The sequence below is a fragment of the Callorhinus ursinus genome, unplaced genomic scaffold (assembly GCF_003265705.2).
Source record: "Callorhinus ursinus isolate GAN/ISIS: 27379988/994484 unplaced genomic scaffold, GSC_fseal_2.0 scaffold5, whole genome shotgun sequence".
NCBI lineage: Eukaryota > Metazoa > Chordata > Mammalia > Carnivora > Otariidae > Callorhinus > Callorhinus ursinus.
Window position 1 is genome coordinate 17,024,440 of NW_027397067.1, and position 13,401 is coordinate 17,037,840.

The window sequence follows — 13,401 nt, forward strand, 5'->3', positions numbered from 1 at the left end:
CAAAAATAGTAAGATTACTCAATAAATAGTACTGGAATGACTTCTATGCAGTTTAAAACCACTGCTAAGCAAGTTTAATTCATACCACATGGCAAAAAGAAATCCTATTCAAGATAAAATACATTAAATTTTTTAGGTATGCAAGCAAATGCAAAATAAAGGACTCAGAGAAAACAGGGCTTTAGCGAGATAGTATTTGGCAGGTTATTTTTAAAAAATGAAAATATTATAGTTACTGTGGCAATTTAAAAAAGGATTTAGAAAAAAAGCAATAGACTGAACACACAGAGATAAGACTAACGGGTTTGGGGTAATGTTGTCTCTTAGGTGCCTCTATATTCAGCTTCCTCAATATCCCTGTTTACAAACGACCTTACCCATGAGCTTTATGTGCTGGTGACAGCACATATCTTATCCAAACTGGTACCTGAAGAACCAATTACTGGCTCAAAGGCCCAAGAGCCGAGCTACATTTAAGAACCAAATACACTTAAAGAGGTCCTTTTGCATTCACCAGAGAGCTCCATTCTTATCTAAGGAGTCCTTGTAACTATTCAGTGGGAATGATGCTGAAAAAGTTATGGCCTTTCCTGTTCCTTTGAGATGAGTAAGAGCCAAAACATTTAAAAATTCCAATTTTCAAAGCCCACAGACAAGGAGAGGACTCAAATCAGGATCTTCCAAGGAAAAGGTCAGAAATACCACAAGGCATCAAAAATCCTAACACAACAGAGGCAGAAGCTGTGGTCAAGCACTGCATTTCTATGGCACTTCAATAAATGCAAGAAAGGTAGACAGAAGCTATGATTTCTCCCCTAAATTAGATGAGTTTTTAGGTAAAACTTCAAGAGAGATTTCCTCAGTGTTAGAGTTCATTTTTCTTTCCTTATTTAATATTCTTGCCAATATCAAGTTTTTCTGAGAATTGCCTGAATCCTGTTAAATGATCATTATTTCTGTGGATTGAGGAATTCACATAGCAGTTTTTATAAGATAGCTATGGAACAGTTGAGAGAATGGAAACAAGTAAACAAAAGTTAGAACTTTACCGCCAATTCATGTACTAGATACATTTAGTCTTTCTGTGTTGATTGTATCATTTTCACACACTCAAGTTGTTTGATAAAAATGTTAGCCTTCTTAGGCGGGAAAAAATGTTTTTTTTTAAATGATACATTTTGGTATCCATTCTATCTTACCCTCTCTTATTCTCAAATTGGCAGATCTCAAAATAATTTTTTTTAAAGATTTTATTTACTTATTTGACAGAGAGAGAGAAAGAGAGAGAATAAGCGGGCGGAGCAGCAGGAGAGGGAGAAGCCAACTCCCCGCTGAGCAGAGAGCCGGATGGGGGGCTTGATCCCAGGACTCTGGGATCATTACCTGAGCTGAAGGCAAACACTTAACCAACTGAGCCACCCAGGCGTCCCTCAAAACAATTCCAAATAACATTTTAAATACACTTATCTGAGTAATTTTGTAGCAACCAATGAACCAAAACTTAAGTTAAAAAAACCAAAACAGCTCTTTTCTTTTCTACTGTAATGAGTACTGCATTAGGTTCAAAAGAAAAGCTTACAGGGCACCTAGGTGGCTCAGTTGGTTAAGTGTCGGTAAGATCAGCTCAGGTCATGATGCCGGAGTCCCAGGATCAAGCCCCGTATGGGGCTCCCTGCTGAGCAGGGAGCCTGCTTCTCCCTCTGCCGCTCGTGTTCTCCCCTCACTCCCTTTCTCTCTCAAATAAAATATTGAAAACAAAAAAATAAGCTAGCTTTCTAGTTGCTCTTTTCATTTTAAAATACTAATGCCAAGAAATGTGGACCTGGGCAGCCTACATCAGAATAAACTGGGATTATTAAAATGCAGGTTCCAAGACCCATACCCAGACCTCACTAGGAATCTTTGGAGGTAGGGCCTAACACATGATTTTAATAAGCACACCAGGTGATTCCTGGTACAAATAAGAGCAATTTAAACTTTGGTCGGTAACTGCATGTCCTTTTAATATGGCTGGGAACATCTGAATAAAACCCTGCACACTTGGGGCGCCTGGGTGGCTCAGTCATTAAGCGTCTGCCTTCGGCTCAGGTCATGATCCCAGGGTCCTGGGATCAAGCCCTGCATCGGGCTCCCTGCTCTGCGGGAAGCCTCCTTCTCCCTCTCCCACTCCCCCTGCTTGTGTTCCCTCTCTCGCTGTCTCCCCCTCTGTCAAATAAGTAAATAAAATCTTTAAAAAAAAAAAAAAACCCTGCACACTTAAATTCTACAAGATACTTTAATTACTGTGCAACATGACAGTAAGTGAATTTGGGACTATGTTTCAGTTTCATTACCAGATAACCAAATAAATAAACTTAAAAAACCACTCGCAGTAGCAAATTTACTGACTCCTTCGAAAGAAAATGGAAGCTCTTAATCAAAGGAACAAAATTGTGGGGGGAAATTATAGTGGAGAATTTGTGTACAGATTTTGTGAGTAAACAGAAGGTTCCTGAAATTTTATTTGTTAGCAGTGCTATTTAACATCTCTTGTCTCATTCATTTTATTTTTTAGACCAATACCTGATGACTTACAAATTAGTTTTTAATTACTTTTAAAATAGTCTTTTCTAAGATTTTTGGCTGCTAAGCTAAACTTGCCAATACAGACATAATGAAAAATCAAAGCCTCACTAGCAAATGAGGAAAATGTGAAAAAAACAACTTTCTCCTCATCTATTAGAACACAAATGGATACACTGCATACCTTTTCTCTTTCGTTTGGTTCAATTTGGACAAACAAATCATAAAACAATGCATGCTCCCCAAAATTTAAGGAGAACCGATTTACCTAAGGGATCTTGTTCAAAAGCAGATCTGATTCAGTAGATGGAGCGAGGCCTGAGATTCTGCATTTCCAAAAAACTCCCAGGTGAGGCCTATCCTGCTGGAACTGGGAATTTAGGTGATAGATGTGAGACTATAATTACGATTTTCTTTTCTTCAGCCAAAACTTACCACTCGATTCAAAGAATGATTTAGGTCTCTTACAACTAAGAGCTACAGAGAGTACACAACCACAGCCTAAATCCATATTCATTTAAGCAAGTTTTTAAAAAAATAACATAAGCATTGGGTTCAGATCTGGCTTTCCCTTACTAGCAATTAATTGTAACTCTTCAAGAAGTTGAGCCTCCGTTTCCTCTCAAAAATCCTGAGCGATTATCAGGATCAAAAAAATAACCTGAAGAGAGCATCAGCAATTACCAAACAAGAACAACACTTGATCCTGTGGTACTTCTATTCCACCAGGTGTTGGGGTATATTCTGCACCTCCCTAACACATCGGTGCACTATCACGAAAGGAAATGCTAACTGCACGAAGGCCTCCAAGAAGTTATTAAAATATAGGGATGTGAATGCTGATCTCTCTTGAATGAAGACAACCACAACAATGTCCTTCCACTCTTGGCAGACATGCAGGTGCGCAAGAGTTACCAAAGAACAAGCTGGAGAGAGAAAGAAGTGAGATAACATCCATTTATAACGACAGGGTTCGTAAAAAATCGGACGTGCGGGGGATGGAGAGGAAATGAGCAAAGCTAACGTTTTCACAGGACACATCAGGGCAAGGCCCTTCAAAGCGCTTGGTGGGACGCACTGCTGGGTCGGGAGAAGGCCAGCGGGGAGCGCCTCGGCCCAGGCCGACTCGCAGACTTGATGCAGGGGCCTCTCTCCGCGGCCTTCCTAGCTCCACCGCTTTGTCTGCCGCCCCTGGACCCTTACATACCGCGCCAGAGCTTTAGGAGTCCAGAGGCTGCCGCACCATTAGGGCCACACCAACGAACGAGGTAGAGGGACCCAGGAGCCGCACAGCGGGTCGCTCCGCTCGCAGCCACGGCCTCAGCGGTGACAACCAACCAGGTTAACTCGAGAAGCCGAAGAGCGAGGACGCTGGCGGGGAAAGGCTCTACAGACTCTCCCCCATGACCCTACAACATCCGTCAGTTCTGCCCTCTCATTGGCTGATACCATTCCAACGCGAGGATAAGACGCCCAGTATGTGAAGGCCTTCTTAGGCTAAAGCGTTCATTGGTGACGTAGGGAAATGCACTAAGTGTTGAACGGAAGAGTCCAATGAGAGCCCAGGCACACTGGACTTGGAGTGAAAGAGTCTCCGTCCCCTAAGCATTAAGCAGAGAAACTTGAAACCGGCGGAGAAACCGTTGCAGTTTCCCGACTACAATTCCCAGCTTCCCGGCGCTGAAGGAAGAAGCTGTCTGCTCCTGCGTTCGGAAAATCAAATGGTACGTTTTTCTCAGGCAGCTCTTTCAGGTCTAATAAAGTATTTTCGTGATATTTCATTCGTTTTTCTGAGTCTTAATTCATAATCTTAAAGTTTTTTGAGTTTTTGGTAAGAACATTAGACCTATGTTAGGTGTTTTTTGGATTGCGTTCTTGCTCGTGTTCGCTGTCTTCTAAGCGCGAAGGCTGCAAAGTACAGTTTTTTGTTTCAAATAACTTTTTTTGGAAGGATTTTTTTTTCTTGTAAGGGAAAGGGACTTAGAGTCAGAATCTCCTCAAATTCATCATTAAGTATTTTTTAGATATTGTCCTCTATTTAGTTTATCATAGTAAGGATTTATATACTTTTGTCGCTGCTAGTCACTGGCCGATTTGTTTTGCTTAAGTATAGATCTTGGTTTTTAAAGATATTTCTCTAAATATAAGTGTAATTTAAATTCCACAGGCCATTCTGAGAATAATGCATCCATTGCACCCAATAACTTCACTGAATGGAGTCTAGAGTCTCTTTTCACAATTTGATTTTGCCACGTAGCGCCTGTATTAAAGTCAAGTCTCAAGGAATTTAAGAGGCCTCTAGTGGGGAAAGAGGGTGCGTAAAAATAAATATTCCCGGGGCGCCTAGCTGGCTCAGTCGTAGAATATGCGACTCTCCGGGTCCTGAGTTCAAGCCCCAAGTTGGGTGTGGATATTACTTGAAAAAAAAAAAAATCCATACTGTGTTCTATGCAATTGTCTCCAATACGTTGATTCCTAAGTGAATTTAAACTCCAAAGAGTTGGGGCGCCTGGATGGCTCAGTCGGTTAGCGTCTGCCTTTGGCTTAGGTCGTCATCCCAGGATCCTGGGATCAAGCCCCACATCAGGCTGTCCGCTCAGCGGGAAAAGCAGCCTTTTCCTGCCATTCTATTCTCTGTCAAATAAATAAGTAAAATCTTTTAAAAAAAAAAATCCAGTTATTTCTGCTTAAATTTCTTTGCCTTTCCTTATTCTTGGTTATCCTCTTCCTTCTAACAAGCTCAAGAAAAAATACTAGCAAAGTGGAATAGAAAAGGTCCTTTTCACACCATTTGACCTATAGCAAAAACAAGTCTTTGGCATGATTTCTGTTTCCCAAAGTCAGAAGAGAGAGTGGTGGTAAGTGAATACTGAACGCAAAACAAAAACTAGAAAGAAATGATGCATAATGTCCAGCGGTAGAAGCACCAGCCTAATTTGTAATAATCAACCAGACCAACCAACTGCTAGAACTGGGGGGAAAAAAGGAAAAGGGAAAAAGGAGATTGTGATACATTTACTGTAAAAAAAAAAAAAAAAAAAAAAAAGCTGTAAAAAAGTAAATATAGGAAGTCCAAAGGACACAGGTTAAACATAATCCATTTGATTGAGTAAATGAAATTTTGTTCAGTATTGTTATTAAAAACAGTGCAATAACACAGAAAGTAAACTTGCTTGCTTTTTTTTTTTCTTAAGTAGGTTCTGTGCCCAACATGGGGCTTGAACTCACCACCAACTGGGCCAGCCAGGTGCTGCAACTTGCTATTTTTTCTAAGGTTAATTTGTATATCAGAAAGAGAGAGGACAGGGGCGCCTGGGTGGCTCAGTTGGTTAAGCGACTGCCTTCGGCTCGGGTCATGATCCTGGAGTCCCGGGATCGAGTCCCACGTCGGGCTCCCTGCTCGGCAGGGAGTCTGCTTCTCCCTCTGACCCTATTCCCTCTCGTGCTCTCTATCTCTCATTCTCTCTCTCTCAAATAAATAAATAAAATCTTAAAAAAAAAAAAAAAAGAGAGAGGACAATTGGGATTTTCCCAACTAGTAATTGATGACATAGGTTTTTGGCAGAATGTATGTTCAATAGAGTCTTTGTCTTTTGGAAGTTCAAAATCTAAAATTAAATATAATCACGCCTCTGACATTAAAGTATTGAGAAGATTAATTCTTCCTTACCAACTGCCATTACAGAGAGTTAGATGACTGGCCTTAAAAGGCAGGGATTGTAGTCACAAAAAATAATTAACAATTTCATAAGCACCTATGGATTACAAGCCCAATGAAATCTCTTAAGGTTTTAAGAATTTATATTCCCATATTAAAAATGTATGAACTTGACACCAATAAAGTTATACTACCTGCTACTATGAGTCATTGCTTGTTCTCAGATATCTTGCCACAGGACACAGCTGGAATGTCAAGTCTCTCAATAGCTGTGTTGCTTAAGACCCATGAATCAGATAATGGCAGTTTTCATTTATTCAATTATTTTAAAACTATCTTCAGAACACATACAATGTGCTAAAGACAGTCTTAGCAATGGATTCAAAAATAAGAGAAAACGGGCGCCTGGGTGGCTCAGTTGGATAAGCGACTGCCTTCGGCTCAGGTCATGATCCTGGAGTCCCGGGATCGAGTCCCGCATCGGGCTCCCTGCTCACCAGGGAGTCTGCTTCTCCCTCTGACCCTCCCCCCATCTCATGTGCTTTCTCTCTCATTCTCTCTGTCTCTCAAATAAATAAATAAAATCTTTAAAAAAAAAAATAAGAGAAAACATAATTACTGTCCTCAAGGAGTTTATGGTCTAGTATGGTGGTTTCCAAAACCTTTTGATGAAGTACTGCTTTCAGCTTAAAAACATCTTAGGGGCGCCTGGGCGTCTGCCTTAGGCTCAGGTCATGATCCCAGGGTCCTGGGCTCATCGAGGAGCCCAAGCTCCTCATCGGGCTCCTGGCTCATTGGGCAGCCTGCTTCTCCCTCTCCCTCTGCCTCTCTCCCTGCTCATGCTCTCTCTATCTCTGTGTCTCAAATGAATAAATAAAATCTTTAAAAAAAAAAGTTTTGAGCCTACAGCTTTGATATATGTATATTATTTATTCATAAATTCTATGTACATACTATCAAACTAATAAGTAGACTAAAAAACATGTCAAAATAGAAAATTTTAGAGGAGAAATAATTAAAAATAGAAGCACTTTTATTTATCTGAATGAAAATAAAATTATATCTGTATACATTATTTACCAAAAAACTTAAGTTCCAGATGGATTAAAAACTCAAGTGTAAAACATAAAAAATCAAAAATCCTTTAAGAAAATCTTGGAGACTACATAAAACTATAGAAGTAGGTGAGACCTTAAACAAGACTAGAAACTCAGAAGTTAGAAAGAAATGGACATATTACACTTGTTTTAAAAAGCAGTTTTTTGTGTGGCAAAAAAATACATAAGCAATGTCAACAGACAATAGATATGGGGGTAAATTTGCAACTCTGGGTAGATAGAGGCTAACACTCAAATATTGATCACAAATTGTCAGGAGGGATTAACCCTATAGAAATTGGGTGAACAATAAAAATTAGTATTTAATCAAGAGAAAGTCCAATAAATGTGAAGATATTTAAACTCACTTTTAATAAGAACATGCAAATTAACAATGAAAACAATCACGATGCTGATCAGACTGGCAAAAAAATCAAAATGACAAAGTTGCTGGCATTAATAATGGGTAGGAAGAGAACTCAGATTTTGCTGTGGAAATGTAAATTATTATAGACTTTTAAAAAGCAATTCAGCAAAATCTGTTCTAAAAGATAATATTGTTTAACTCAGCTGTCCTCAAGATTCCAAACACAGAAATAAAAAGCATCAGTATATAAAGATGTAAGAACAAAGGTGGTTATTGTAATGTTCATATTGGCAAAAAAACCCAAAACAACACCAGTAAAAAACATCAAATGAAGGCATATCAATAGTGGAATGTTTTAGTAAATGATGGTATATCTATAGGCCATGGGCCATAATGAAAAATATATTAGAAAACCTTTAAGAAAGGGAAATGAGAGCTATTAGGAAGAGACGTTGAGGGATTTCCACAATGTTAAGTAATAAAATATGCTTCAAAGTATAATATAGACTATGGCCTGATTTTTGGAAACAATAACAAATCATATCCTACATATGTTTATATAAATATATGTTTATATATTATTCTATGAGCATGGAAAATATATGGAAAGATACAGTCGAGGTTTTCAGCATATATTACCTGAATATGTAGGACAGAATCTGAGAGAGTAGGAGCCCACCACACACAAAAAAGTTTTTTTTTTTCAAAGATTTTATTTATTCATGAGAGAGAGAGAGAGAGAAGCAGAGGGAGAAGCAGGCTCCCCGCTGAGCAGGGAGCCCGATGTGGGACTCGATCCCAGGACCCTGGGATCATGACCTGAGCCGAAGGCAGATGCTTAACCATCTGAGCCACCCAGGCGCCCCACAAAAAAGTTTTTTTGTTTTTAAGATTTTTATTTATTAGAGAAAGCATAAGCAGGGGGAGCAGCAAAGGGAATGGGAGAAGCAGGCTCCCTGCTGAGCAGGAAGCCTGACTCAGGGCTTGTTACCAGGCCCCTAGGATCATGACCTGACCTGAAGGCAGATGCTTAACCGACTGAGCACAAAAAAGTAAAAAATAAACTAAATTTACTGGGGGGGGGTGTAAATATAATATAAATTTTCATTAAGTAAAATCTAGGTGGTATTTAGTTTCAAGGAACTGCTTTTCCAAGTATGAGAGTGATAAACTTGGGGTCACAAAACAGTTACATCTGAGGAGGATATATGGTGAGATCTAAGATAGGAGGTTGATGAAGTAACTAGTAAGCCCTACCCAGTGTGACTCAGTGTCTGTAGGACCTCATTCAGAAAAGCTACACGGTGCCATTTGGGTCAGACAAATCTTGATTTTGACCACTCGCTGGCTTTACAACTCTATACTAGTCACTTTGCTACTGAGGACCTCAATCTCCTCTAAAAAACAGGGATAATGGCACCTGCCTTCCAAGATTGCTGTGGGAAACAACATAAAATAGTGTAAGGGAGAACACCCAGCCCAGTGTCTAGAGGCTGTTCCATAAATGTACATTTAGTCCCACTTCTCTCTGTATAAAAATCTACTCTCCAGAAAAGATCTAATAAGAGCTAATTTGTAATGGTAAAATTCTTGAGTGCTTACTAATACTGGAAAAGATGAAGAAAAGAAACATCACCGGTCACCTTCAGAGAATTTGAAGGAACCAACTCATTTTTCTGAAAACTGGTAAATAAATGGAGAGACTCAAACCAAGCATTAAAACAGCCTTTCTTATGTGTAGTATATTTCAGGGTAACAAAATAGTTGATGTGTAATAATTATTCTGAAAACTGGTAAATATTAAGAAACAAGCATTCAACTTGCTTTTCTTTACAAACGTGCCTCAAGGTGACCAGTTAGCTAATAAATGACACATCCGGCCTCACCTTGTCTTTTTTTTTTTAAGATTTTATTTATTTGACAGAAAAACAGTGAGAAAGGGAACACAAGCAGGGGGAGGGGCAGAGGGAGAAGCAGGCTCCTCACTGAGTAGGGCTGCGGCACTCGATCTGAGGACCCTGGGATCATGACCTGAGCCGAAGGCAAATGCTTAATGACTGAGCCACCCAGGCGCCCCTGGCCTCACCTTGTCTTAAAATGTCCCTCACGTGGGCACTTCACTGTCCTACCTGGTGGTCTTTTGCCAGTTAGGTTTTTCTGGATTCTAACTTGGAACCTCTTAAGGCCCATTTCAGTGTGTTATATTTTCTATAGACAGGCAGTCGGAGCTGGAAAAAATGCTGAACTAGAGAGAAAGGGTCTGGATTTTCAGGGAAGATACCGTTTAAAGCTTGCAGATTATCAACCCATCTCACCAAATGGGATTGTCATTAAACTTAATGTGAGACAGGCTGATGAACATATTTGGACATTTGTCTGTCCCCTACTTTACTAACCACTGGATCATACCACACAGCCAACTAAATGTCTTTCATGGGTATTATTTATTGGGCTCTTGTGATAAACCAGGTATAACCCTTAATATTTTACAAATGTTACACAATCGGTCTTCAGGGCTATCCTGTGAGGTGGCTATTTTCCCCACTGTGCAGTTCAGGGAATTGAGACCTGGGGAGGCTGACTGACTTGCCCAGGGCTACACAGCTGATAAGTGGCAGAGGCATTTTTGAATATGAGTCTGTCTGACTTGGAAGTTCACATACTTTCTACAAGAGAATTCCGCTTCACCATCTACCAATACAAACTTGGGAATCTGACCTTTTTGTTAAATTTCTGCAAGGGAGCTGGCCCACAACTGGCCTTGGTCACCTTTCTATTGCCTAAAATACACTTAATGATGGATAAATCTCTCCCTAAACAATGACACTATAGTCCTTTAATCTGTTAGGAATTTGGAGGCAGAGAAAGGTCAAAGGACTTTTTCAAGGCTGCAGGGTGAGTAAGAGAGGACCTGATTCTTTCTCCTCTTTTCACTAAATAACTACTGAAGTTTCAGTTTTTCTGGATTCTGCCAAGGAAGCTGAGCCATTTTTTGGGTGAGGAACTCCAGGATCAGATACACTAAAAAGAAAAGGAAAGTCATTTTCTCCTAAAGTCTCCAAATGGATTGCCCTGTAACCTTCTACATTAATTTCCAAACTTAGTTGTGCAAAACAATCACCTAAGATTCAGGGAAGGGGCCTGGGTATATATATTTTTAAACATACTCTCCAAAGTGGAGTTTCAGAACCATCAATCTTGCAGAAAAGACGGAAATTGTATTATTTATTGCTTCCTAACGAATTACTCCAAAACTTAGCAGCTTAACTCAATAATCGTTTATTATCTCATAGTTTCTGTGCATGCCGAATCCATGTGTGCCTTAACTCAGGGTCTCTGGTTCAGGGTCTTTCACAAGACTGCAGTCAAGGTATCAATGGAGCTCCTGTCATCTCAAGGCTCAAATGGGAGAGGATCTTTTGCCAAGTTCACTCACATGTCTGTTAGCAGGATTCAGTTTCTCAGAGGCTGATGAAAAGAGGGCCTCAGCTGCTTTGCTGGCTGATGGCCAGAGGCCTCCCTCAGTTTCTTGCCACATAAGTCTCTCCATAGGCCAGCTCACAATATGGCAGATGGCTTCTCTCAGAGAGAGGGAAGGAGAGACCAAGAGAGAGCAAGCAAGATGAAAGCCACACTCTTTTTAACCTAATCTTTTAATTGCCATCTTATCACTCTTGTATTTGATTCATTAGAAGGAGGTCACTAGGTCAAACCCACCCTCTTTAACAGGATTGCATAAGGGTGCGAATATCATTGGGGGCCTTTTTAGAGGTTACCTATCATAGAGATGTAAACAAAGAACTAAAAAACAACGTGATGGTAATATATTCCTAGCTCTGTCCACTGAGAGGTTGTACATATAAAATATAAACAAAATATAAAATAAATATACATGATTCTTTATGAATAAATGAATATAAATAAGTAAATGGGCAGAAGAAACAAATCTTAAGAGAAGAATTATAAGTTATTTCTGTAGATATTCCACTCCAAGAGTTGAAGCTTAATCTCATATGACACTTGAGGGTGGGTAGGATTTAGTGACTTGCTTCCAAAGAAGAGAATATGGAAAGAGGGTAAAAATTGCAACTTTACAGTGGAGAAACTAGCAAACACTACCATGGTCAAGTTAACATCAGCAGAAATAAATCATGCTAATATTATGTACCCCCTGATATGATGTGATGAGAAGGGCATCTCAATGTGTGATATTTCTCCCAAACCTTACAACCCCAGTCTAATCATGAGAAAAACAGACAAATTCAAATCAAGGCATATTTTATATCTGACCACACTCCTCAAAACTGTCATGGTCATATCAAGATTATGAAAAACAAGGAAATATTAAGAAACTGTCACAGACCAGGAGTCTAAGCAAGGAGGCATGATGACTAAATGCAATGTGGCATCTTGGATTGGATCCTGGAAGAGAAAGGACATTAATAAAACAATAAAGTCTGGAGTTTAGTAAATAGTAATGTACCAATGGTGGCTCCTTAATTTTATAAATGCATCATGGTAATGCATGATGTTAGCATTAAGGGAAACTGGGTGAGGGGTAAACAGGAATTCTGAACAATCTGCAACTTTTCTGTAAATCTAAAATTATTCTAAAATAAAGTTTATTGAAAGCAAAAAGTGAAGCATCCTGATTATAATTTCAAGTATGATGACTGGAAGATCTTCCCCTACTTTCTGGCTCAACACATTTTGCACTCTTTCTCCTCCACCAGCCACATATTTCTGGTGCCAGGTGCCATGAAACACATCCATAGGCCCTCTGTGAGATGGCATATAGTATGGCTAGGAGTATCCTGGGAAGACATTACAACATCGGGAGAGTCAGTAATAACTGATCACAAAAGGAATCTAAGTTCAACTCAATCCTCTTCCCCCCACCCAGATCCCCAAAATGCCCAGGGTCACTGGAGGGCACCTAGCATGCAGAGAAATGTGAAGAAAAGGAAGCTGGAATGGGAAAAAAAGGCACATCTTAACCTATCCGTTTGAAGGTTTCTTTAAGCCACGTTCCTTTTAAAGAGTAGAAAACAGGGCGCCTGGGTGGCTTAGTCCTTAAGCATCTGCCTTCGGCTCAGGTCATGATCTCAGGGTCCTGGGATGGAGCCCCACATCGGGCTCCCTGCTCAGCGGGAAGCCTGCTTCTCCCTCTCCCACTCCCCCTGCTTGTGTTCCCTCTCTCGCTGTGCCTCTCTCTGTCAAATAAATAAATAAAATCTTAAAAAAAAAAATAAAGAGTAGAAAACAACATGACCATGTGAACTCAGGGCTAGGGTCCCTCCTTGGGTCTTGGCAAGGTCTGGGGCAAGTCAGGGGGCCTGAGGACAACCTTCATTAGCTTCTCAGTAAACCCACCCTTTAAAGATCTCAGAAGGAACAGGTAAACTTTGCCAGAAATGCCGCTATCCTTCGCCTCCACTCCTTTAGCTCAGAAGCACTATTTCATCAAGCCTCAGCCGAAGCACACCTCTAGAAAGTGTTCCCTGAGCCCTTGGTCTGGCTTAGGCAGGTCTCCCAGGCTTCCACCATTTTGCCATTATAACATTTGGTTAAGTTTGTGTTTCTGTCTTCCTGTTAGCCCGGAGGCTGAGGGCGTGGTTCAAGGCTTTTAAAAATTTTTGCACTGTCATAATGGGCTCCCAGTAAATCCTTGTTGAGTAAATGGATTAATGCTCTTGCTGAGGTTGGGAAGCCCTCTC

The 13,401-nt window shown here is 40.2% G+C and overlaps 1 protein-coding gene across 3 annotated transcripts in view; it reads right to left on the bottom strand.

Annotated features, from left to right (window-relative positions):
• The window catches only part of ARMC1 (armadillo repeat containing 1), a 35,563-nt gene extending 31,594 nt beyond the window's left edge, over positions 1-3,969 (bottom strand). For all 3 annotated transcript variants that reach the window (XR_003207937.2, XM_025870642.2, XM_073892834.1), the window contains exon 1: positions 3,770-3,969. The gene's annotated coding sequence lies outside the window, so the exon portion shown is untranslated. The remainder of the gene's footprint in view (positions 1-3,769) is intronic.
• Positions 3,970-13,401: the final 9,432 nt, after the last annotated feature.